This window comes from Lissotriton helveticus, chromosome 6 (genome assembly GCF_964261635.1).
Source record: "Lissotriton helveticus chromosome 6, aLisHel1.1, whole genome shotgun sequence".
Classification (NCBI taxonomy): Eukaryota; Metazoa; Chordata; class Amphibia; order Caudata; family Salamandridae; genus Lissotriton; species Lissotriton helveticus.
This window is the reverse complement of record NC_136067.1, coordinates 128,313,321-128,339,150: the sequence shown is the minus strand read 5'-3', so window position 1 is coordinate 128,339,150 and position 25,830 is coordinate 128,313,321. Positions and strand designations below refer to the sequence as shown.

The following is a 25,830-nucleotide window of genomic DNA, read 5'->3' as shown; positions in this document are numbered from 1 at the left end:
GGATGTTGTTTACTGTAATAATACCAGAGTTGGGCCCCGTTTCCTTGCTTGTATCCGTCCCACAACGCCATGGCTAGGCCACAAGCCGAGCGGAAGTTGACACCTGCAGTCACGCGGACAAACAAGAGAGGGTGCAGAGGCTGGGGAGGCTGCACGCGCCAGTCTCAGCTGCTCTTTATTCCCTTCCAGTCGCATCCGTTTAAATGTTAATTCCTTGAAGAGGATGAAAGGGAAGGCAAATATTGTTGGTTTCCAGCAAATTCTCTGAAACAAACGCGCAGTGAACTGCGCTTTGGTTCTCTTCCAGGCTGCCTCGCGTTCCAACACTCTCTGGCTGGCCGTGTTTATAGATCCGTGATTACCCTCCTGAATAATGGATGAGACGGAATGAGCCGAGGAGCCGGCGCGCGCTCTGCCAGGGCCGGGCCGCGAGCGCACGCACTCACGCACGCGGGCGGCTATTTTAAGCCGGAAAATCTCTCTCAAGTCTCTGTTGCCATCAGCAGTCCTGCGAGGGCTCCTCTTGCAGAAATCCGAGCCTTTCACTCTCCTCGGCTCTCTTTACCATGAAGAAAAGAGACGCTGCATTTTCTGATTCATTGTGCACAATACAAACAAGCCAAACCAGTCTGATAAAATATTCCTGCTTTAGATGGGTGGGAAGCCAGTTAAATCTTTAATAACAAGAGAGTATGTTAGAAAAATAAATCCGATCGGCCGTTTGACTGCATCAAAGCTGAGTGTCCCTTGAAGCTGCGATTGTCTGCCAGTGCCTGAGCAATGATCACACCGACAGAACCCACTGGAACGCTCCCGTTCACCATGTGACCACGTCCCGTGCTTCGAACCAGCCTCCTTCCAGTATCCGAGCTATAAGAAAATGAATGACGTAAAATAAAGGGATATAACTACCGTACATTAAAAGTAAATGCCTGCAATCAGATACAATTACGCAGGTCTCCCAGAGGGGGCTGAAGGGGGGTGGGTCTTTGATACCTTGAGGTTGGACCACTGAAACAATGTTCCCAAAAAAGGGTACCTCACTCTGAGGCTCAATTAGCGCCAAATTTCGGGAGAGGGGGCAACACATAATTTCGGAGGAGGGGGCTAATTCTTCTAGCAATAAGCAGAGTGGAGATGCCGGGGATCTAAGATGGGGTGAAAAAACAACAAAGTCTCCTTAACCCCTTGGCCGCGGCGGTACTTCCGCCGTGGCACTAAGGGGCAGGGGGGGCACGCGGCGCCGTCATGCTCGTGACGGAACCACTCCGTCACGAGCCGTTGTGGCGCTGTGCTTGTGACGGGATGGTTCCGTCACGGCCCCGCCTGCTCAATAGAACGCACCGCGGAGGCGCGGCGGCCGGGCCGTGACAGAACCATTCCGTCACCAGCACAGCCCCACCGTGGCTCATGACTGAATGGTTCCTTCACGAGCATGCAAGGGGTTAACAAGTAAATGGTCTTTCAAAGACATGTGAAGTGCTCAGGTGCGGCTGCACTAACATGGACTCCAGACCAGCCAGCACACAGCAGCTCAAAAACTGTCTGTGTGTGCCCGGGAAGCCGTCTCAGCCCGGGCGGACAAACACTACAAGGGGGGGGGGAGGTTTGGTCGGGGCTGAAGCCTTTTGAGCCCTATGGGCATTGCAGGCCTGACCTCACTGATAGATATTTATATCGCTAATAAGATAAAAGTTAAACAATTCGATTGATAAACACAATATTCTTCTCCATTGCATTCATACAATTTGCACTGCATTTTTCGGTTATTATATTGGTATTTACCATACATAAGAGAGGAAAATATTTAAAGATTGAAACAGAAAGCATGCAGACGAAAAAACAGTAACATTTTAAGTAGGGCTCACGGTTTTATGGTATTTATCTTTAAATTGTATCATGCAAAACGTAAGTCCTATCGTAGATATGTTCCTATTTAAACACAAATAGTCCCCAAAAATTAGAGACTAGAGAACAAAGAATGAAACTGGCCTGGCTGTGCAGAATCCGTGTACCAGTTCAAAATTTCACACAAGGGTGTAAGTCTTTCATTTGGAGAAATTAATTTTACAGCTCGGACACCACCAGGAATCAATGGAGATTACACCCTGTCCTATTCTGTCCCTTTATCAAAACTCTTCCATGCTCTTGTTACAAGATTTAAAGGATAACTAAGAAACCTAAAGGGCCATATGTAGGTAATACGTGCTTTGCGATTCTCAAATTGTGATTTTTAGAGAATCGCAAAACGCAATGTAGGTAGGATTAGCAAAATATTTTGCTAATCCCACCTATTCCTTATTTGCGAATCGCAAATTGAGATTCGCAAATAAGGAATGCCTTCCCATTCATTCCTATGGGCTAGAAGGCCTATAGGAATGAATGGGAAAACATTCTCAATTTGCGATTCTCAATTAGAGAATCGCAAATTGAGAATGCAATTTCAAGGTTGCAAGAATGTCAATAGGACACCGTTTTGCACCCCTGAAATAAACATGTGTGCACATGTGGCGCACATACATGTGCTAAGGGCATGTATGTGCGACACACGGCATTTTGAAAAATGCAAAAAAGTGCGTTTTTCAAAGAAATCGCAAATTACCACAAACCTTAAGTTGGTGGTAATTTGTGATTCCTTAAGCCAAAATCACACAACTTGGGTGCTTCCGACATTGCATTTAAGGAATCGCAATTTGGGATTCCTTAAATGCATTCTCAAAATAAGGAATCACAAATTGTGCTATTCCTTATTTTGCGTGTGGGTTTTTGTATACTACATAGCACACTGCCCAAATTGTGATCGCAAGCGCTGAAATTCTGCGAATTTCTGCATTTGCGATCGCAATTGGGCTACCTACATGTGGCCCAAAGTGAGTTGTTCTCAACTGAGACTTATAAAGTAACATCTTAAATTCTGATTGCTGAAGGTTTCTAAGCAAAAATAAACTGCCCAACATTGATCAAATGATCTGGTAATAAAAGATAAACTAAACATAATTAAGGTTATGAGATGACATGATCGACCTGCAGTGTACACACACTACTACTGTATATATTGTATTCAGAGGAGGAACATTTTGGAAAAGCTGGTGGGACAGCAAAGGTTTTGGGACGTGCATCTACATGTTAAATATATGTTAGTAAGTTGATCTCAAAACATTGCCAAGAGCAGAAAATTGACATTTCAAGAAGTCCTCTGTGTTTTAAAAAAGAACAATCACAAAGCATCAGTACAATAATTTATTCAGTAAAATGAGTAGGGATTCAAGGAGACAAAGAGGCATAGACTTGTTTTTGGGGAACAAGTGAATATGAACGATATCCCTAAAGCATTGACAATTACTTTGTAAAATAGGCATTATGGTAAATGCTTAGGTGTCCTGCATTTTACTACTCTAAAACTTGCCTCACAGCAATAAAATGAGGCGTGTGTTTTATAATGCAAACTAAAAATTAAAATAAGTGCTTAAAGGAATACACATTTAGCACATGAAATCAACATGTTTTTTAAATGGTATTCATCTACATCCCTATAACCTTTTGCACTCAGTCAACAAATGTAATAAAGAAGCAAGTTGGAGTTGGAGTGTTAATAATCTGTTTAGATCACTCTGGGTACAGAAATTGCCACTGGTATTTATTTTCTATGAAAATGCCTCATGTTAATTCCACTATGAAGTTATAATTTGGTATGATTTTCCACAGGAGGAGCATTTTTTTGTTCCCATAATTACTTCAGTGCTGTTTGCAAATCTTCATGAAACTTAAAAAATAAAATGTTCATCAACCTTAACTCCTTCATGGAAAGTATGCGCCGATCCATGAAGCCGGGGCCAAAGAAAAAGAGGTCCTCAAACATCGATTTACCATGTTAATTCCTACAAAAATCTTTCGTCTCTGATACAGAAAAAATTGCTGAACGGAATTACACCAAATTTGACAGAAACTTTTCTCAGAAAGTGTGCTTTTTGTCCGGTCATCTTTTTCTTGAAAAACGTTTGCTGCTCAGGTTGGGCTTGAAGGGGTAAAAAGTTTAGGTTTATCTGGACGGTTGGTCTTGTGGGAGTCCTATATACCTGAAAATAAAAAAGATAGGTCCTTCTGATTGTCCGTCAGCCATTTCTGTACCACAAGACCAGTTTGAGTGCTGTGCGATCTGTTTGACTGGCCTCAACTCATAAGTAAATATTGCAGCTGCTATTACAAGACTTGGGAACTCTGGGCAGGGTGGGGTGTCTCTGAACCAAAGAGACTTATTGGAGGGTGACCCAGGGCGACTTGCCCAGAGATTTAAATAAAAATAATTTTTGGAGGGGGTCTCTGCTATTGCAGTACGCCTGTAGGAGCCACTGCACAAGCTTCCGTCTCACGTATGTGCGCCATATGCACACACATGTAAATTTCAGGGGTGAAGCAGGGTGCCCTTAAGACACCCTTGCACCTTTGAAATTATTCTCAATTTGCAATTAGCAAATTGCGAATCGCAAATTGAGAATAACTTCCCATTCCTTCCTATGGGCCTCCTGGCCCTTAGAAATGAATGGGAAAGTATTTCTTAATTGCGAATTCGCAATTAAGGAATATCAAGAAATCGCTAAAAAAGTGTGATTTTTTTGATACATACCATTTGCGATTCTCAAATAGCGATTCTCAAAAAGTCGCTATTTGAGAATCGCAAATAGGTATCTTGATACATTTGCCCCGATATATGTTATTCAAGATATACTGAAATATATACATGTACAGTATGCATATTATTATATATTATTACACCTTAAGTTGATGTTTTTGCTGTATTTAGACTTTTCATAATCTCTGGAACAATTCTGTTGTGGACTGTAAGCCCCAAGCTGGAAGCCAGAGTTCTGTGAATAGACCTTGCAGCTTTCTGCACCTCATAGGAATGGGTAGTTTCTCAACTGTATTATATACTGTATAGTGCTATAGAAATTCAATGGTTACTGAATTGCTAACCCTTCCCAATCAATGTTTTCAAATGTAATCCGTTCTGTAAATTATATTGCATCGAACCCTTCCAATCCCTGGTATTTTAGTATAGAGCAATGTGGAAAGAACACTGTGGCTTACACATGTTCTGGAAGTATTAATCATTTATACACTGGCAGATCTAATAATGTGTTCAGCATACTGTCATTCAATGAAGAATGTAGGAATCGGGTAAAAATTGGCTTGCAAATTGAATTTCATATCAGGACCTGAATCTTCTAGTGTTGTATTGATCCACACACCAGTCAGGACTTGATTCAGTTCTGCAAATTTGCTTTTAGGTTCTTGGGAACTTTAGAAGGAAGCCAATGTATCTTTTTTTATGTCACCTGAATATTAGTAACTGTGATTCTGAAGGAGGAAGAGGTAGTTCTATTATAAAATATTCCACTTAGACAGTCTTAGAATTCTTTAGCTGTGTTTCAGTTTTGATAAATTCTGCAAAATCTGAAAAACATTGTCTGTTATTTATGCGCAATGTTAGGTCAACGATCTTTTAATATACACTTTGAAAGGATCTTTTGCTAAAGAATTTTGGAAATAGATTGAATCACACAGCAACAAATCATTTATACATTCCAAATAGGTTGTTAGAATTTTTGCAATTAAAAAATGAATGTTTTATTTTTAGAATTGTTTACATTAGATGTATTTATAATTTAATGAATGGAATTAAATTTTACTTTATTTTCTATACAGTTTTATTTTAAGTCTCAGCCGCCATTATTTTGTATGGGAGGCTGTTGCAGTACCAGTGGTTCTAGACTTACCAAAGCCCAGAGCTGTAGTAATTTACTACTGTTTAGGGTCCCTTTTTGGCAGTAGGAACTTTAGAAGTGCATTTTATGAATAGCAATGTGTTTACTCCGTTGTGAATTGGGTGCATGTCTCTCCCTAAACTCCTTCGTGAACCTCCTCTAACCCTTTCTGCTAAACGTCTCTTAGAACCACCTTCTTTCAAGAAAGAACACCCTACGTCACACACTTCTCTTACTGGAATTCAACTCAGCCTCTTATTCTTCCTCTCCCCAACTTTGTCAGGCTGTAATCTTCACCTATGACTTTCCTTCTCCCATCTCTTTCTACCCCTGGACATAGTGTACATGATTGTATTCTTTTAATGTATACATTATTCTACGTTGACATCTCCGGACTGCTTTCTTCTACTGGACAAATTTGATGTAATTCCATTTTACTGTATGTACGTCCCGCATTGACTTTCAATTGATTGTTTTGTTCTTTTTTTCACTACCCTCCCAATTTTGTGTGTAAACTCTTCACTTTCTCTGTATAAAATGCTCTAATCCCTCGAGGTAACATTTCCACTATATAAAATTGAATCATAATTACAAAATAAATCAATAATTAATTTGGTTAAATCACTAGCTTGGCCAGTTCCATCCAATTTGTTGTCCTTTGTTGAGATTGTCCAACAGGCCTCTGAAAACTATAGTTTATCAATCCAATTTGCTACAGTATTGCCCAACTATTCTGCTTTTTCATTAGAGTCGGTTGACTAATCGGTCAGCAGATAAGCAGAAGCTTGTCTTGGGAAACTGGTTGCCTAGGAGGAACATCAGATTCTACTTCCAGTGATGATGTTTGTTTTTCTTGTTGTACCACAATAAACATCTCCAAACCCCCTCTTGTCAGTAAGCAGAAAACAAGAAAACACAAGTTTCATATTTATCCTGATCACCACCCACACGGGAGAATATTTTTTGCATTCTTTTAAATATTTTATCATTATTCTTGTAGATGTTCAACCTTGCATTGCAAAGATGAGCCTATCTTCAAAATGTGTTAGCCAGTCTGTATATCACTAACATAGAACATCCACTGAAACACTTCTGTTCAGGGAAGGCATTTTAATTTGCCTGGTGCTTGCGAGTGAAACCATTTTCCTTTTTCTGAATATTTGTCAGGCTATTTCTATAGTTTAATTATATAATTGCTGAAAGGTGGCCTAATGGTATATTCAGGCCGGATACATCTATCACTGTGACTTTCTTAACACCTCTGGGAGTCTGGAGCAGTTGTCTACGAGTACTGCCTAGTATCCATGTATCTGGTATTTTCCTTGTCACCTTGATCACTTAAGTGATTTTACCACAAAGAGAGGCTTTCAATCGAAGTGCTATGCAAGGGTCATCGTCCTCATAATTAGGATATTTAAGTCTAGCTTGCCAACAATGATGTACACATGCATATAGCTGCAATCACTTTCCAGGGTAGCATTCAGTGGCCACCCAGTTTCCAGCAGTTTCGTTTTTATTGTTGTCATGCCACATGTGCTGCCCCTTAACACACAGTGCTTATAAACACATCTGTTATAAATCTTATCCATCCACAAGTTGTAATTTCTGCTTTCAATGTTATTCTTTTAATGTGTTTATTTAAATTTTGGTGAGGACTAAATGTTAATAGTTCAATTTGTTCTTCTGTTTCAGTGATTGCTTATCCGGGTAGAAACTTCTCGACTTGCTGTTCTGGCATTGCATCCTCCACCCTGTGGTCTTGAACTTTCCCAAATTGATGGAGACTTTGCAGTACTATTCAACTGGATTTCCTTTCAATTTTCTTCAAAGGAAGCAGGGCAGGATCATTCGAGTTGTTTGAGGAAATCAGGACAGGTAATGAGATGTCACCAATCCATGGCATGTTTGATTCTTTTACTTGAAGAGTAGGCCAATGCTTAATTCAGTTAAAATAAGGAATGCTTAAAGATATTCACAAAACTGAGACAGCATATTTAATAGGTCTGTAGATTTGGATTGTCTGCAATCCACATTTCTAAATGGAGAGTGTCTTAGAGCTGTGAGAATACTTTGATGATTACCATGCATCTTTTGTGAGAATCTCTTTGAACTCTAACTCTTGCTGATTCTTTAATTTACTCAAAATATTTTTTGATGTGTCAACAGGTCTTTAGAATCTTGGCACAGAGAAATTAACATAAGCCTTAGAGTAATAGTCCTCAAATGGTGGTTATCTTTTCTGTTCTGGGTGTTTCAAGTTCATGCCTTTTCAATATTATCCATATCAATTTGCTGAAAGGCTGTGAGTTAGAATACATTTCCTTCTGAGATGTTAGTCTCTGTTGCATGTTTGTCTGTGTCAGGTTTTAGTAGTCAAGTAGGTAAATCACCCTCATGCACAGCTCATCCTCCTTGATATCCCACATTGGGCCTTCCCCACAAACGTTAGAGGAAAATGTGTTGCTAAAGGCTTATTCCCAACTTTCAGGAATTCATAAAGTTTCTCGGAGCAGTCCATAGAAGCTGCTCCTGGAATTATTTTGTTTATTTGAGTATTGGATCAATGTATGATGTTACAACTCAAACATTTACAATGCATGCCTTTACAACGCAGTTTTTACATCACTACATCCATTACAACAGATCAATTTACAACGCATGCCATCACAACGCATTTTTAGAAATTACATTTACAACACATTTCATTATATCGCATTATACCATTACAACGCATGCCATTACAACGCATACCATCACATTACATTTAAATGTAAGTGTTGGATAGTATAGGGGTAAACATTACTATTCCCACTCCAGTGAGTGCAACAGAAGGGTAAGTGTTAGATAGTTTAAGGGTAAAAACTATGTGTTGTAATGGTATGTGTTGTAATGGTATCCGTTGTAGTGACATGCATTGTAATGACATGCGTTGTGGTGACATGCAATGTAATGGCTGCATTGTAATGGCATGCGATGTAAAGGATGTTGCGTTGTAATGACTGCGTTGTAAAGGTAGTGCGATGTAATGACTGCATTGTAAAGGTTGTTTCCTGTATTGGATGAGTAATTATACATGTGTACAATTGACAGTGTGAAGATTCCTGAACAGGTGCACTTGCTAAAAGTTACTTTCTTTTCTCTCCATAGCTTTGATAATCAGTCCTTTAAGCTTACCTGCGGTATAATTTGAAATCATAAGCGATTCATGTAACGTGTATTCTGCTAAGCTACTGTATGGTACCCAGATCCTAGTCTATGGGCCTGTTTATGATGGCGTTCTGACTTTCACTGACCACTATCATATCGGGGATGGGACTGCCCGACTTGCTGTCGACGGTCCCACTATAGGTATTACAATACGACCGCCTTAAAGACTGTCGCAATGTGTATGTTTTGTATTGCGGCGGTGCTGGGGGCTGCAGTACAAAAAATACACATCTGATATATCCCTGCACAATGAGGCAGGAACCATGCAGTGCCTGCCACATTGTGTAGGGAAATCAAAACCCAAAGCTGAGGGCCAGGGGTGATGGAGGGCCTGCTACAGGCCCCCAATGTCCCTTTCTGTCAGCCTTTTCATGGCGGGTGAACCGCCATGAAACGTCCGGTGGGAAGGAACATCATAATCCCTACGACGGGGCCTGGCAGGCAACGCCACCATTCTAGGGATTGCGAAGCGGTCTGTCTCTTCGACCACAAAAAAAACCCTCCACCATAATGAGGCGGGTGGTAAAGCAGTAAGCAATGGTGGTGGGACCACCACCGACAGGCTGACAGAGGTGGTTCCACCACCATCGTTATCAGGCCCTATGTCCTAGAAAAGGTTGGACGATTGAGATGTGGTATATCAGCTAGGACCCACTCATAAGTTCTTTCTCCATTTCATACGTCCCCTATTGTTGAGCCTGGGCAACAGAGATTCCATAAGTAGTGCCAACGAACACTGACTGATGGCACCAATCCCCATTCCCATTTCCTTTTACATTCTAAACTATTGTAATGGATGACATCAGGGAGATCAACAGATAATAGTCTTTCTTGGAGTAGCAGATGATTTTCAGGCATTCTGATTTCTGCAAAAACAAAATACATCACATGGAAATTCTTCCAGGAAAAAACTGGCCAAAGACTTACTAATGATAAAGAAATGGTATAACAGTGAAGATATTACCTAACACTGACTAAGTTTAAAAGAGCACTGGAGCAATCTGGCATGTGCTGCAAAGATGAATTATACAAATGGTTTCTGGACAGCAGCAAAGTCACTGAGATCGTTGGGCAATACACTCACCCCGTTAAGCTGCAATATAATGAGTGAGACGTGGGTAGCCCACTTTTCAAAAATATATGCCGTCACACCTCAGTCCGAAGATACCCCTGATAACCTAGCTGCTGCTTGAATCCAAATATCTTTAGCAGAAGTTGAGGATGCAATTGATCAAAGTCTGGGCAACAAAGCCCCGGGCCTGGACGGGCTTCCAATTGACCTTATAAAATCTAGGCCAGAGTTTTGGGCCCATTTGCTACTCAATGTTTTTAATAATTTGACAACAACCAAAATCCCCAATACATGGTCTACATCTGTAATTGTTCCCATTTTCAAAAAGGGAGATAGATCCAACCCGTATTGTTATAAACCAATCTATCTAATTGACAACACACTCAAGATATTGGGGAGGGTCTTATTTAACAAAATCAGAACTTGGGCGGAGGAGGAAAACATATTAAATAGATGTCAGGTGGGTTTCCGAAGTAATCTTGGAACGGTGGAACAGTGTCTTAATCTCAATTTAATCATAGGAGAATATACCATTGCACGACACTGTCCCCTTTACCTAGCACTTATGGATCTCACCTCCGCATTCGATTTTGTTAACAGATCTCGGCTTTGGCAATGCCTTTTAGACTACGGGCTGGACAAGGACATCATGCATTTTTTAGCGTATTTACACAGGGATTTAAGGGCTCGGTGAGAATAAGCATGAATGGGGCACTCTCAGGGGACATAGTGGTCGGAAGAGGGGTCAGACAAGGGTGCGTCTAGCTCCACTTTTGTTCATTTTATATGTTAATGAGTTACATAATATGTTGTCTGACCTAACCACAGATGTCCCAATAATGAACAGTAACAAACTGCCTGCCCTATCATACGCAGACAATGCTGTTTTAATGGGACGCACACCCAATGCTCTGCACACACTAGTTAGGGTTTTTGTTGTTTTTATGAACGGCCTGAATATTTGCACAAATTTTAAGAAATCTTTTTTATTGTGCTGTGGCCCTAAAAAATGCCCTCTTAATGTCATTACTTCGGGCTCAGATACCCTGTTACGCACTCGCACTTTCCCATATTTGGGTTTACAATTTTCAGATAATGGATGCTGGGTACCCCATTTGCAATATGGTCAGACCAAATTTTCAAAAGCAGTTAATTCGATTTTAAATCTTCCTCAACCGTAAAGAATTGAGGTAGTACTGTCCCTACTTAAAATCTATAGGACACAATGTGTACCAATCTTGACTTACGGAGCTGAAATTTGGGGTTTTATAAACTTGAAAAGTGCCCAGGTAGAAGAAAATAGATTTTGCAGGAGATTTTTGGGGTTACCAATTTTATCATCTACTTTTGTCAGCCATAACGAGTTAAAATTATCTTACTTAGAGGATTATATTAGGTCCCGCCCTGCCATGTTTTGGCTGAAGGTTTGGCAAAACCCGGCAGCCTCTTTAACAAGGGAGATCATAGTTGATTGTTTAAAATGAGACAAGCGAGGAGACATACCATGGCTCGCAGAAGTACAGGCAAATCTAACGAGAGTTAAACTTGGTCATATCGTCCATAAACCAGACCAATTAGATGGAATTGATAAAAAGACTGTTCGTGTAGCCTTATATAAATATTATGGGGACATAAGATATGCACAGGAGCACACTAAAGCATCTGTGGCAATGACAGAAGAAGGCGGATCCTCCTCTTGTCTGCCACTTAGTTATCTCTTAAGAGATATTACTCGTTGGGAGCGAAGTCTGCTTTTTCGCCTTAGATCTGGCTCAATACAATACTTGTTGTGCTTCCCCTTAGGTTATCAGCCAAACACTGAGGAATTGGTTTGCCCTTGTGGCAACCTAGGAAAGCAGTCTATGTTGCATTTTTTGTTCTTCTGCACTTTTTATCAAAAGTACAGCATACAGAGCTATTGATCCCATTTTTCAGGGCAAATGAAATAACAGATTTTAAGGTTGCATATAAAACTATTCTTCAGCTCAATGGTGAGGATTTAACATTTCAAGTTTGCACTTTTTTAAAAATGGCTATCCGCTCTTCTATGAATTCTTGAATGTTGGGCTAGGATGCACTATGTGGACCTCTTGATTCTATATTTAAATAGGGAAATATGTATTACGAGAGCTATCCGGACGTATAGAGTATCATGCATGGAACTTAATAAGTTTGTCCTCTCTTGCTGCTATTTTCTCAGTCCTATTTGCACTTTGCACATTGGCACTTTCTCACACGATGCTGCTAATTGTAATATTAGTAATAAACATGTGATGATTTATTAAACCGTTTTTATGCAGTTTAACTATTTTTGTATGTTTTAATAGAAGCTGAATGTTTTAAATGGACTTAATAACCATTTCTGCTGCTATTTTCTGAAACATTTGCACTTTGCACTTTGGCACTTTAACATATGAAGCTGCTATCGAACATATGTATGGCAATTTTGCGATGTTTCACTGAATTGTCTTATATTTGGTTCTGTCTTTTTAAACGTTTTAAATGTATGATTATGGATTAATGCAAATGCTCTAATGATTAATTATGTGAGAAATGTTTGTGCTTTCATGGATAGTGCACATCCGAATAAAGATCAATTAAACTGAAACTAAGTCCCTAATTACAATTTAAGGGACTAGTTCCTACATCATAAACATGACAGATCTAGTCCAACCTATTACAATTGCAATAGGATGTACTGGACTTGTAATAAGGCAGACTGAATATCTGTCACGTCTGTGACAAGGTAACACTTCCATCAAAATCTAAATCAGGCTCAAAGTGTTTATTGCAAATATCTCAGTGAAAGACACCTTCAGTGTGTGTGACTCGGCTGTGAGAGGAGCTGTGTCCACAGTTTTGCATTCCTAGAAATTATTACTAAGATTGTTTTGGATATCTGTCAGTCTGTCTTCTATTCTACATCTCAATTTACTTACCTAATTGCTCATATTTGTAATAGGGCTAGATGTTGTAAAATACACCCCAAATTTGTATAAACGTTTTTTAAATAATTACCATGCCATTTTCTCTATGTCATTTTTTTGTGTGTTCAAATAATCTATAGCCATTTAATACAATTTCCTAATAAGTTAACCTAGTTAAATGTGTATAGAAGGTGTGCTCTCTGCCTGCTGCTGATGGGAAAGCTAGGGTGAATATAAGACTTCTATTGTTCTCTGTTTGTGCTATGTATGAGTTTGATGGGGGGTGCTGGAGAGCTGCCCTTAATTAATACCCCTATGCATCTATTGCCTAATGACACTGAGGAAAAATAATCAATCAATATGTCAATATTGAATTAAATAACTTAAGCAAGACTCAACAGCTTTATTTAATGAAACAAATACAATGATCCTTTTCATATTAAGGGCAAACTGTATAATTTGCATATTTTGGCCCTCGTTTATAAAAGGCCTGCACCGCCTTAGCGTCACTTTTAATGACGATGCGGTGGCGCAGGCCTCTCAATCACATCTATAAGGCGATACAATGCCACCTTGCATTGCTTTGCTTGACCCCATAGATGAGGAGTAAGGCAAGGCAGCGCCTGCCTTACTCTACGTCAAGGAGGCGTTCCATGGGTGTTGCTGTGGTCTTCCCACTCAACTCCCATGGAATTGACACTGCCCCAGATTTACAACATCATGTAAACCTGGGGCGGCACCAAAAACAATCGCCTTCCCAAAGCAGGCGTAACAACGAGAAATGTGTACATTTCTTCTTGTTTTTTCCTCTTTGCACGTATGCTGCATTCTGAATGAAATATAGATTGAGGAATACGCCTCTCGTGAGGAAGGGGCACCTTTATGCACAAAAATTATCATGCCAACAACGCAGACACCCTTGCACCATGGTGCAACAGGTGCCTGTATTGGCGCTCAGCTGCAAATTGTGTGCCGCCGCTGGCTGAAAGGACAGGAATGCACAGTATCATGTAAATATGGTGCATTCCTGCCCTTTTCTAATTGGCGTAAGGCAGCGCCGCAAAATGACTTGTGGTGCTGTCCTACGCCTTTTCTGTTTAAATGAGGCTCCAAGTTCTTTTATGATTAAGGTGAAAATAAATTAAAAGACTTTTGTGACTGTGCTTGCACTACCTACCACTATCTTGGTGGCGTTTAGTCATACAGCTCGTTTCTATAGTTCTGTTTTTGAAATAATAATGGAAGCATGGGCAGTATTCATGTTGTGAGTCTTGCACTCCTTTGGGAGTAGATTGTGTGAATGTTTGTGAATACGTTTTGATAATGCCTGCTTTGACTCCTAGCCCGTATTTTACCATGTCCGCAGGACCATCGCCCTCAGGACATGTTCCTCACGTGGGAGGTGAGCTGAGCTTTCTCTTTGCAAGTCATCGGTTGTATGACGTTTCAACGCATGCTTTTACCATGCATGCCTTTACAACGCAGGTATTACAACGCAAGTCGTTACAACGCCTTGCGTTGTGGGGCGCTGGATAGTGGAATAGTTTCATTGTCTATTCCAACTCCAGTCCCCGTGGATAGCAGGGAAGGTGTTGGATAGGAAATTAAACTATTCCCTATCCAACAGCGTCCTCCAGCGCAAGTCGTTGTAACGACTTTCGTTGTAATTCCTGCGTTGTAATGGTAGTGCGTGGTAAAAGTTTTGTTGTAAACGATGTTCCCCAAGTCATCCTATAGCATGTAATTTCCACCACAATATTCATTACAAGCCATTATCTTAATTTAAATTTTGGCCAATCCATCAAGGCGCCGTGTGAGAAAAAGTGCGTTCCAATGCTGTGTGTCTATGTGGCTGCTCTTTTATTTAATCTTCATCCTTGCAGATGCCAGAGGTTAGCAACTCACGCATCCAAAGAAGGGTTTAGCACAGAGAAGGTGATTAAAGCCTTGACATCATAAGCCTATTAGATCATTCTAAATAAGGACACACAGTGTTACATCAGGACAAATAGGGGTTTAAAGGCTTATGTTATTTACCAGCACGTCCTTCTCCCTACGATGGCACCAACGGATGATATATTTTTGGCATGAAGGCAGAATTTACCAAATAGAGATAATAAGTAGTGTATAGTGAGGCTGAGTGGAATATCAGGTGCATTCTGTACATATGTGTCTGTAACCATTAGAAAAAGCAAGTAAGGACTTGGCAAAGCAAACATTAACATTTCCACCGCACAAGCAGCATGTTTCTATCAACCCATATTCTCATGGGTGGTTAAATGTTATGGGGCTTATTTATTAGAGCCCTGCTTCACTTTTGCACCACGTAAAGTGGTACATGTGTGACGCAGGGCTCCCATAAAGATTTATGAAGCCAAGCAAAGCCACCCTGTGTGACTTTGCGTGGCCTCATAAATCATGAGTAAGGTGATGCAGCACAAATCAAAGCGTCACCTTAGTATTGTCCCGGGAGGTGTTCCAGGGGCATTGCAGTGGGTCTTCCTCCGCAACACCAATGGAATTTTACACTGCTCCAGATTTACAAAGTGATGAAAAACCGAGGAAGTGTCAAATTCGTACACCCCCTGAGGTGAAGCATAACAAGGAGACGTCTTTATTTCTCCTAATTTTTACCTCAATGTGTGCTGCATTTTGCAAAACACATGGAAAGAGGAAAATGCATTGTAGGTACCCCTTCCACTACACAAACAGTTCAGCATGCAACCAAGTCCAACCTTGGACCAAAGGTGCACGGGTGCCTCAGTTGGCGCTAGTTTGCTCTGTATTGCTTAATCTGTGCATTCCTGCCCTGTCCGTTGCTGCGTTGCCCTACGCCAAAATGCTGTAAATGAGTCCTGTATGTGTATTACATGGCTTAGTAGTGTCACATACTTACTGACATGTACTAAGCGTGGATATTTTTACTTTGCTTTACAAAAGTAGTTTGCCACGTAGGAAAATGTGCATTTTCACATGGGGTTTCTAAACTTATATAATTTTTTGGGACTCATTTACAGGCCTATCTGAAAATGTGGAGATTGAGAGGTTACCATTGCAAATGTTCTCACAGTTAAGTCATGATAAGTAATTGGATAATCAAGATTAGCCTATTTGCCTTCTCGGAAAAGCCACAGTAATAATGTGCAAAACAATGCTTTAAAGTCAAATGCCACATTTGGACTGCAGCATGGTTCTTTATAAACCATATGAGACTTTAAAACAAAGCACAGGAACTGCCCCTAGACCAATTGTCTTTTGCAGCTAAACAACCCCACAGTAAACATTTTGTATGTTTAAAAGCATACTTCTCACATTAATTATGCTATGTAGAAAATGTGCATAGAGGCCCAAAAAGGTCTAGGCACATATTGTATACAAAACAGATATGCAAAATGTGTAGCTAATATGCCACTGAATTCAAATGTACTACTCACTGCACTGATTGAAAGATCCTTTCCATTGGCAAAGACCTGCTTTATGTAACAAAAACTCTCATAAAAAAAATGTGGCTGGGGAAAGCATTATCAAATTCAACAAATGATAGTTATTAAAAATGTAATGCACTTGTAAACTTATTTGTTTAGTGTTAGAAAGTCATCCTGTTCCCTGGGCATCCCCCACATTTTTTGATGACTGGTACTGGTGGTAACTGACTCTGACTGACCATGGGCTCTACCTAACCAGGCCGAGGGCCAGTGGTATGCTGAAAGAGACACATTTAGATTACAGTGAAAACACATACATACACTAGGGTACACTATGGGTTGGGGTACCCCTGTGATTGGCATGACCTACCCTCGAAGGCCCTAGTACATAATAGGGCAGGGGAATGAAACTACCTATCAGTCCCTAGTATATAATAGGGCATGGCAGTTTAGAGGCCATCAGCCCTTTCTGCACTTTCATGTGTACACTGCTGAAGCCTGAGGTCAGTTTAAAAGTAGCCCCGTGTTGGAGGACTGCTTTAAAAAAGTTAATTGTGCCCAAACTCAACTTTGGGGTTTGGGGTACTTACAAATGGTTAACCTACAATGTTTGGGTTATATTAGGTACCCCAGGGTCTCTCCTAGGTGTCCTAGGGGTGGGGATCAGGTATTTATCAGGAGGATCCTTATAAAATGGGTTTTATATGCCCTGGGTTAAGTGAAATGGCACATTTCACTCCCCACATTGTGATAAAGTGCAGCCCAAAATCGACTTTGGTGGTATGTTTTTATAATCCCTGGTGCTGGACAAATGGCCCAAATATTTTTTTCCATTGCAACTCCCATGCCACATAGGCTAACATGGCAGTAACTTATTAACTAATAACTCTTGATAGGAGAAGGTTAAAAGTCCCATTCAAAGACTTCCTGTTGTCTTCCTTAGACCACAGCGCACTTTCACAGCGATGCTCCTCAACCCCAATGGCTAAGACTAAATCACTAGCCGATGATCTCACGATAATCTCTCTTAACGTTAAGGGCCTCAACCATCCGGTAAAAAGGAGGAAAGTTCTTGAGTATATTACCAAATCTAAGGGGGACATTATTTTACTTCAAGAAACCAAACTGTCCGAGGATGATCTACGCTTTTTGAACATCCATTGGGCGTCACACATCCTGTCTTCCCCAGCTACTCACAAAAAAGGGGGGGTTATCACCCTCTTGGTGAAAAAAGCTAACCTTACTCTAGTCTCACACTCCCACGACGAAGTAGGTAGACTCTCCATTACTAATCTTCTAAGGGAAGACGACCCCATTCATGTACTAAATATCTACGGCCAAAATGCAGACGACCCGGAATTCTGGGACTCTGTCTCCCGCTCATTAGAATCTATCCCTACGGAGGACCTGTTGATAGTGGGAGGTGACTTTAATCTCCACCTTGACCCAATTCTCGATAGGCAATCCAAGTGCGCCTTCCACCCCTCCCGCTCGCATGACGCCCTCCTTCGCCTCTGTGACAGATATCATCTGAAAGACTCATGGCGCCTACAAAATCCAGACGGGAGGGATTATTCATTTTACTCTGCACCACACAATTCCTACTCACGTATCGACTTCATTTTGATCTCAAGCCCCTTCACACATCTTATAGAGGAGACAGAAATAGCCCCCAAATTGGTCTCTGATCACACCTGTATCCGTACCAAACTGGCTGGGTCCAGATCGATTCTCCCACCCAAGAGATGGCGCTTTAATGATGAGACGCTCTCAGACCCCACGAACAAATTAACTATAGCGAACGCAATTGAGGAATATCTGTCCTTAAATGACACCCCCGATACTACACCTAATACCCTGTGGGATGCTCTGAAAGCCACAATTGTCGGGGTCATAATCACCATCAGGGCCAAGACAAACAAGGCACTTAATAAAGAGCTAGAGTCTCTGGAACACCAGATTGGCGCACTGGAAGCCCAACACAAATCCAACCCGCTTGATTCTACAGTATTAGATACGTTAACCAAGAAAAAATACGAATACAACACCATCACCAGCAAACGGGCGGGGGTATGGATTATTCGTTTCAAGGCCCTAAAATTATGCGAGGGCAACAGAGCTGGGAAGCTGTTGGCCTCCTACCTCAAACATAAACAGAAATTGACCACCATATCGTCCATTAAAGATACCAGTAACGTCACACACACTAAACAATCTAACATCCTTAACACTTTCAAAACATTTTACGAAGACCTTTACAAAAATGACAAAATATTAGACGAATCAGCCTGCGCGGACTACCTCAATTCACTCCACCTTCCAAAACGTTCTGAATCCGACAGGTCTCACCTAGGCGCCCCAATCTCTAGTGCAGAAATCAAAGCAGCAATCAACACCCTGAAGAATAATAAGGCCCCCGGTCCAGACGGCTTCACTGCTCCCTTTTATAAGGCCTTTACAGACCAAATTAGCCCTCCGCTCCTTAAACTTTATAACTCTACTGCAGCCAGTGGCGGTGTTTCCCCTTCAATGAGTGAGGCCACGATTATAGTATTACCCAAAGAAGGGAAGGACCCACTACTCACTAAAAATTATCGTCCCATATCCTTGATAAACCTTGATTGCAAAATATATGCTAAAATATTAGCGACCAGACTAAATTCCATCCTCCACAAATTAATTAGCCCCTCGCAGGTTGGCTTCCTAAAAAATCGGATGTCTAATGACAACACAAGACTATTGTGTCATATACTTGAAAAGGCAGGGTCCTCTTCCGTGCCAATGGTAGCGATAACCTTGGACGCGGAAAAGGCCTTTGACAAGGTCTCATGGTCCTTTTTACGTCAGTGCATGCACTCTTTCAATCTTGGCGACCCCTTTACCAGGATGGTGATGGCCCTCTACTCTGCCCCTTCTGCCAGGATAGCTATAAACGGCACCCTCTCAGACCCTTTCCGCCTTTACCAAGGAACCAGACAGGGTTGCCCTCTCTCACCAGCTCTCTTTCTACTAGCCCTTGAGCCCCTCCTTACAGATATAAAAAATAACGGAGACATTGAGGGTATTTCTTTTGGGGACACGCGAGTCAAATTAGCAGCATATGCAGACGATATCCTGATCGCTACGGAAAACCCTGCTAACTCCATTGCTGCTCTAATGACATCAATAGACAAATACTCCTCCCTGTCTGGCTACAAATTAAATAGAGATAAATCCGAAGTAAAACCTCTTAATGTCCACACTTCAAGAGAAGTGCTGGGCGACTCCGGCCTATTCTGGCAAACAGGAGTGTTTAAATATTTGGGAATTGACTTCACGGACGAGCTACTGAGTACCCTTAAACATAACGAAATGAAAACCCTAAACAAAATCAAAAATCTGTTAGACGGATGGTCACCCCGTTTCATCACCTGGTGGGGCCGTATTGAAACCATAAAAATGATGATATCCCCCTGGTTAACTACCTCGCCACGATGCTCCCACTCATGCTCTCCAAAGAGTTCCATAACAAATTGGATAAATTCATCTCGACATTTCTTTGGCAGGGCAAAAAAGCCAGAATCAGTTCAAAAAAACTTCGATTAGATAAAAAACTAGGAGGAGTCAACCTGGCGGATTACAAAACTTACCAAATCGCCTTTCTAGCACAGCAGGGGTCGCACTGGTTATCCTCCCAGACTGACTATACCCCAGTGTGGCTCTCTGTGGAAAAGTCATTGCTGTATGGTCTCAGTCCCAGCGTCCTACTCACCGTCAAACTCCATCCCAACCTAGGACCGGGCCCTATCTTTAAGAATACTAAAATGGCACTTCTAAAAGTTAGTAATCACCTGCCACAACAATTCCGACACTCATATTGTTAGTCAATATGGCACAATGCCGCCATTACATACAAAGGGAAAACTCTAAACTACCCCTCTTGGATAGACAGTGGTATCTTATTCCCCCACCAACTAGTCGAAAACTCGCTTCCACTAACCTTCAAGGAAATTCAGGAAAGGTTCCGATTACACAAGATTGAATTCTACAACTTCTTACACATTAAAGTAGCTCTAGCGAAAGCTAACTTGAAGGCTGTCACCCCCTCCCTCCCAGGCTTAATCACCTCCCTTAACAAATTGGGGCACCAAGTCTCTAGACTGTATAAATTAATGCGGCCACAATCGTCCTCCCTAAATGCACCTCTCCAACGCTACTGGGACTCACTCTCCTCCACACCTAACTCAGACACAATCTGGGCCAGCACTTGGGAGTCCACCACTCGCCACAAAATATGCCCTACCTTATCACAGACCAAGTTCTGGCTTCTACACAAGGCCTTCTGGACACCTAGGAGGTTGTTTCTCCATAAAATCAAGTCCGACGACACGTGTTGGAATTGTACAGGTGAAGGTGGAGACCTGGAACACCTAATCTTCAGATGCCCCTGTGTTACCTCCTATTGGGACAGAATCTTTGATTTTATAAATAAAGTCCTCCATATCACCCTACCAAGAGAATTTTCAACGCTTGTTCTAGGTTTTGCCAAAGCCGTCACACTCAATGATGATGACAAAGCCCTACTGGACCTATTGCTGACGGCTGCGGTTAAAATCATACTCAATAACTGGAAAAGCACACACAAAGCTTCTTTTCCCCACTGGTTGAACTGGATCTCTCACTTAAGAGGTGCTGACAACATATCCTTAACTTCTACCCCATGGCGTCCGCCACTCAGGAAACTTTGGTCCTCACTAGACGACCACTTTGACTCATACAAACCTCCCTGAATCTTGGTTACTTCGCACTCTGAGCGTTTCATACTGTCTATGCATCTGTACGGCTGTCATTCTAAGCTATGTTCACTCATCGTCAGAGTTTGATACTTCCAACTTTCATATGTATTACATGTTTGTTTTAAGCAATTGTTTAACTCATGATGTTTCTGCTCTTGCCTGGAGGTGTCAATTTCTCCCCAGGTCATGTTATACATTCCATCGGGTTACCTTGGATGCAACTCTCCTCTATCTGCCTGCTGGACATTATGGGGCCGATTAGGATGGAGGATTTTCCGCCTCTTCCGGGCCGGCGGAAGCCACCGCCGGCCCGGAGGAGGCGGAAAATCCTCTACGGAGTCACCAAAGACCCACCGCCGCATTACGATGGCTGGTGGGTCTTGGTTTCTGTCCGCTGCTTTTCCGCCGCGGTCGGATTACAACTGCGACGGAAAAGCTCTCATTTGGCTGGCAGTGTCTATCAGACACCGCCAGCCAAATTAGGAGGCATTAGTAAACATGCTTTTCTGCGGCGGTTTTTCCGCCGTGGAAAAGCATGTGTACATTTGATTTTGGGGGCCCGTTGCGGGCCCCCAGGGTGTAGGCGGGTGGGGGGTGCACATGGGGGGTACCTATGGTACCCCCCAGTATTTACATGCACAAAGCGGCAGGCACCGCGCGGTGCCTGCCGCTTTGTGCATGTAAATGTAAAACATGCACTTTTAACATTGCGGCGGGTGCTGCTTGAAGCAGCACCCGCCGCAATGTTAAATATCCAGGATGTGACCGCCAAGGTGGCGGTCACATCCTAATTTGCACGGAGGGACCGCCGCAGCCCATGCGGACGGTCCCTCCACCTCTGGGATGGCGGAAGGACGCAAGTCCGTCCGCCATCCTAATCGGCCCCTAAATGTGGAACCTGGTTTGCTTTACTGGTCTTGATTTGTTTTGCTTGTACCATATCTTGTACTACCTAATTTTATGATTTTTAATGTACTTAATTTATTGGAACTGTTTATTCTTGTATTGATATATCTCTTTGTAGCTCCTAATAAAAAAACTTTGAACACAAAAAACGCTTCCTAGAATGGTATTAATAAACTCAACAATATGATATTGTTGAATTTCTCCTAAAAAGTACATACAAGAAGTTATACAACTTATGTGTTTGTAAGCCCAGATTCAATCTTCCAGTGGTCTTTCCTGATTGATCAGAGTTAAGTGGATTAGCCAGGCTTCTTTGAAGAGGTGATAAAGAGCCCATGGGGTTGACCAGCTCTGCTGGGAGGGCAGTGTCCTGTTGCACAGGAATGCCAGAGCAGAGGGAGGAGTCGTAAACAATGGACTTCAAGGGAAGGGAAAACATCAGTGTCATTTACAACTCCACTCTTTTGACCCTAAGCCAAATGCTAGGATTAAGGAAGGAATGAGCAGATGCAAGGGGGAGAGACTATGGAGATTAGCCATCTCAGGGGTGTATTTAGCCAGCTCTTTTCTCTCTGCTGGATAATCAGCCATTGTGAATTTAGAAGAATTGATGCCCCATTGGACTGGAGTGACCTCCTGCTTGACCAAGAGAAATTGGAATAAGTATCTGAGAAGGGCAGAGCCCCTCAGATCTGCGGCTTTAAACTTAAGAAAGCAAGACAGGCCATGCTGGAAGTTTGATATGCATTTCTTAAGGCCTGCACTCTGAAGACTGCACCTTCTGCACCATCTGAAACTACAGCCTGTGGATTACCTTGCTGTAAAACGGACTTAAGAATGGACTCCCTGCAAGCTACAGGTTAACAGAGCTCACGTGGAACATCACTACCAAGAATCATCAACCTGGAGAACTACCAGTGGATTTATAAGGGTTTGGTCCAAGTGGATTATAAGAAGTAAAGACTCAACTTTCAAGGACCATCTTGGATCTTCCAGACCCTTGGAGTGAGTTTGAGTCACAATGGGACCCATTGGGGAACTTCAGGAAGACGTTCCAGAAGTTTGGAGAACTTTGGAGAAACTTTGGAAAAAAGCTCCATAAGGGGACGACTCAACCTGGCCAGCCAAGCCTCATGCCTTCAACAGCGAGTCGGCTTGCAGTCCAGCTTTGACCCGCTGAAAAGCCCTGAAGGTCCTACTTCCAGGGTATGACTGGGATCAGTCAAATCCGATACCCGCAAACCCTCACGGAATCAGGCCTGTTGGAGAGCATCGAGGGACCCCGCGAGAAAAAGCCCCGTAAAAGTTTTCAAGTGCGAACTAAGAAAAGGTAACCATGAGTAACCGTGGAAGCCAAGCGACCTGTCATCAACCGCGGGTCAGCCCGGGTCCTTGGTTTGTCCCGCTGGAACGCTCCGGAGATCGGACTTCCATACGTTTGACAGGGAGCCTAGTCGCAAGGGAATCCGGCAAACCCTCGCCGAATCCAGACTGGCTGAGATCTTCGAGAGATCCCAGAAAAGTTTTAAATTCCAACTGTAAAAACGTTGACCTAGACCTACCACGAGGAGTAGCCGCTCAGGGCTCCACTGCAGTCAGCCTGAAACTTTGACTTTGACCCAGTCTATCACGACCAGATGTCCCGATAAGACGCTATCGGTTTCTAATCGCTATAAAGTGCTAAATCTTTGAAAATTCATATCTCCGGTTCCTACGTTGGATGTTTGTCATTTTGTTGTCATCTTAAAGATAAACATATTTCCTATTTTTATAAATTGGTGTTGGAGTTTTATTTTGTATTGTGTCTTAATTATTCGCTGAAAATCTGTTTTTAATCGCTTTACATAACTGTCTTTGAAGTTAAGCCTGCCTGCTCGCAGCCAACCTACCAAGGGTTGAGCATAGGAATAATTTTCTAAGACCTATTTTGAGCCCTATACTGTGTTAGGGGCCTTATTGCCATTGGCAGATATACATTTGCCCCTACTGATAATCCACTTTCCAACATTTGGTGCTCAGCGATGGCATGAGAACTTGTGTTTAAAAAGTACACTTTTAGGTAAAGTGAATTAAGATTGTAAAAATCCTCTCAATTGCTTTAGAACAAAACGTTTGAGTTTGATTTTTGGAATTTGGACTAAACTTTTTTTAATCCATTGTTTTGTTTCTTTAAATTGTTCTAAGTCTGTTGTGCCTACTTATTGTGACCCAAAACTAGGGAACCATGGAGCTGGACCTGACTTAACTGTCCCAGTTCAGGAAGGCGGATCTTAGGGTACAGTGTAGGCTGAGGGGGCTCCCTGCCCCCCCCCCCACAAGATTAGGAAGGCAGGGTTGCTTAAGTGCCTAAAGGCCTGGGCTGGGATAGCTGAGGAGAGTCAAGGGGGATGGAGGGTGTTCCCCCTAACCTCACCCAAGAGGAGTGTGAGGATGGTGCCTCTTCCATTTTCTCTAATGTTAGGCATATGATTCCAGATGGTGGGAGGGGGGAAGGGCCCCTTACTAAGGAACCACCATTGTCCCTTGCAGAGAGACAGCTTAAGGCTCAATTAGCTTTGCTAGCTTTGGAGCAGGGGAAACTGGAATTGGCTGAGAAGAGATGGCAGAGGAAGGAGGCGTTGAAAAGAAATGGGGACAGTGAAAGTGGTGAAGATTTTGAAATGTCCCGGGGTGGTGGATTTCAACACAAACTTCCCAAGGGTATAGTACTCAAGTACACCGAGGGGCATGACATTGACAAGTGGCTAGCAGTCTTTGAGAGGGCTCTTAAAATGAGTAGAGTCCACTCTAAGTATTGGGGTACACTCCTGTCGGAGTTAATTCCAGTAGCTGGGAGGGATTGGCTCCTGACCCTGAAGGGAGAGGATGCAGAATCATACCAGCAGATGAAGGCATGCTTAGTCAACAGATTTGGTCTGACTCCAGAGCACAGGGTGAAGTTTAGAGGCACCCATAAATAGAGTTCAAAGTCTCGGGTAGACTTTGTGGACGTTTCAGTGAAGGCACTGGAAGGATGGATTGTTGGCAACAAAGTTGACACATATGAGGAATTGTATAATTTCTTTTTGAAATAACATATTGTTTTCTATGAATTTAGGACCCTAGTGTAATTTTCCAGATTCATGCCCGTATATAGGCATAAATCACCCTATCCTTATATAGGCATAGAAATCATAACCATATTTAGACTTAGCCTATGCAGTCCAAATACGGCATGGCTACTTCCACTAGTTCAGAAAATCCACAACAATTTCTTGGAAAAACCCGCCTTCAGCAGTCAGGTAACTTCCCCTTGCTTGAATATTGATTTATCCAAGAACTCATGGAGTTTTCAAAGAACTGAGTCTTTGATGACGTTATTATGTCGAACCTTACGTCAAACTAAGCACCCTCAAGGTATAAATATGCCCACATTTGCCCAAGCAAACAAACGGTGGTTTGGAGCAGTTCGACGATCTACTTGCCCGACGCATCTCGCTGAAGCAAGTGCAGAAGGAAGCCGACCCTCCAGCAGACGCACTGAGAGAGACGCTGTCTTTTCTCTTGCCGGGAAATCCAGCTCCAGTGTTTCCAACCTACCCTTGCGGGTTGTTGGGAAATCGAGTCCTGAGAGAGAGATACCAGACCTGCTTCATTCTAAACCAAGGTACGGAGCTGATTAGACCCTTAGAGAATTCTTGGATTAGATTCTTGGCAAAGAATACTGAAACTAAGCTACACCTCACTTACTTCTTCCCTTTTACTAGACCTAGG

The 25,830-nt window shown here is 42.2% G+C and overlaps 1 protein-coding gene across 1 annotated transcript in view; it reads left to right on the top strand.

The window, feature by feature from the left end:
• Positions 1-25,830, top strand: part of LRFN2 (leucine rich repeat and fibronectin type III domain containing 2) — a 1,621,598-nt gene that overhangs the window by 503,144 nt on the left and 1,092,624 nt on the right. The window contains exon 3 of the mRNA XM_078647494.1: positions 7,458-7,640. The gene's annotated coding sequence lies outside the window, so the exon portion shown is untranslated. The remainder of the gene's footprint in view (positions 1-7,457; positions 7,641-25,830) is intronic.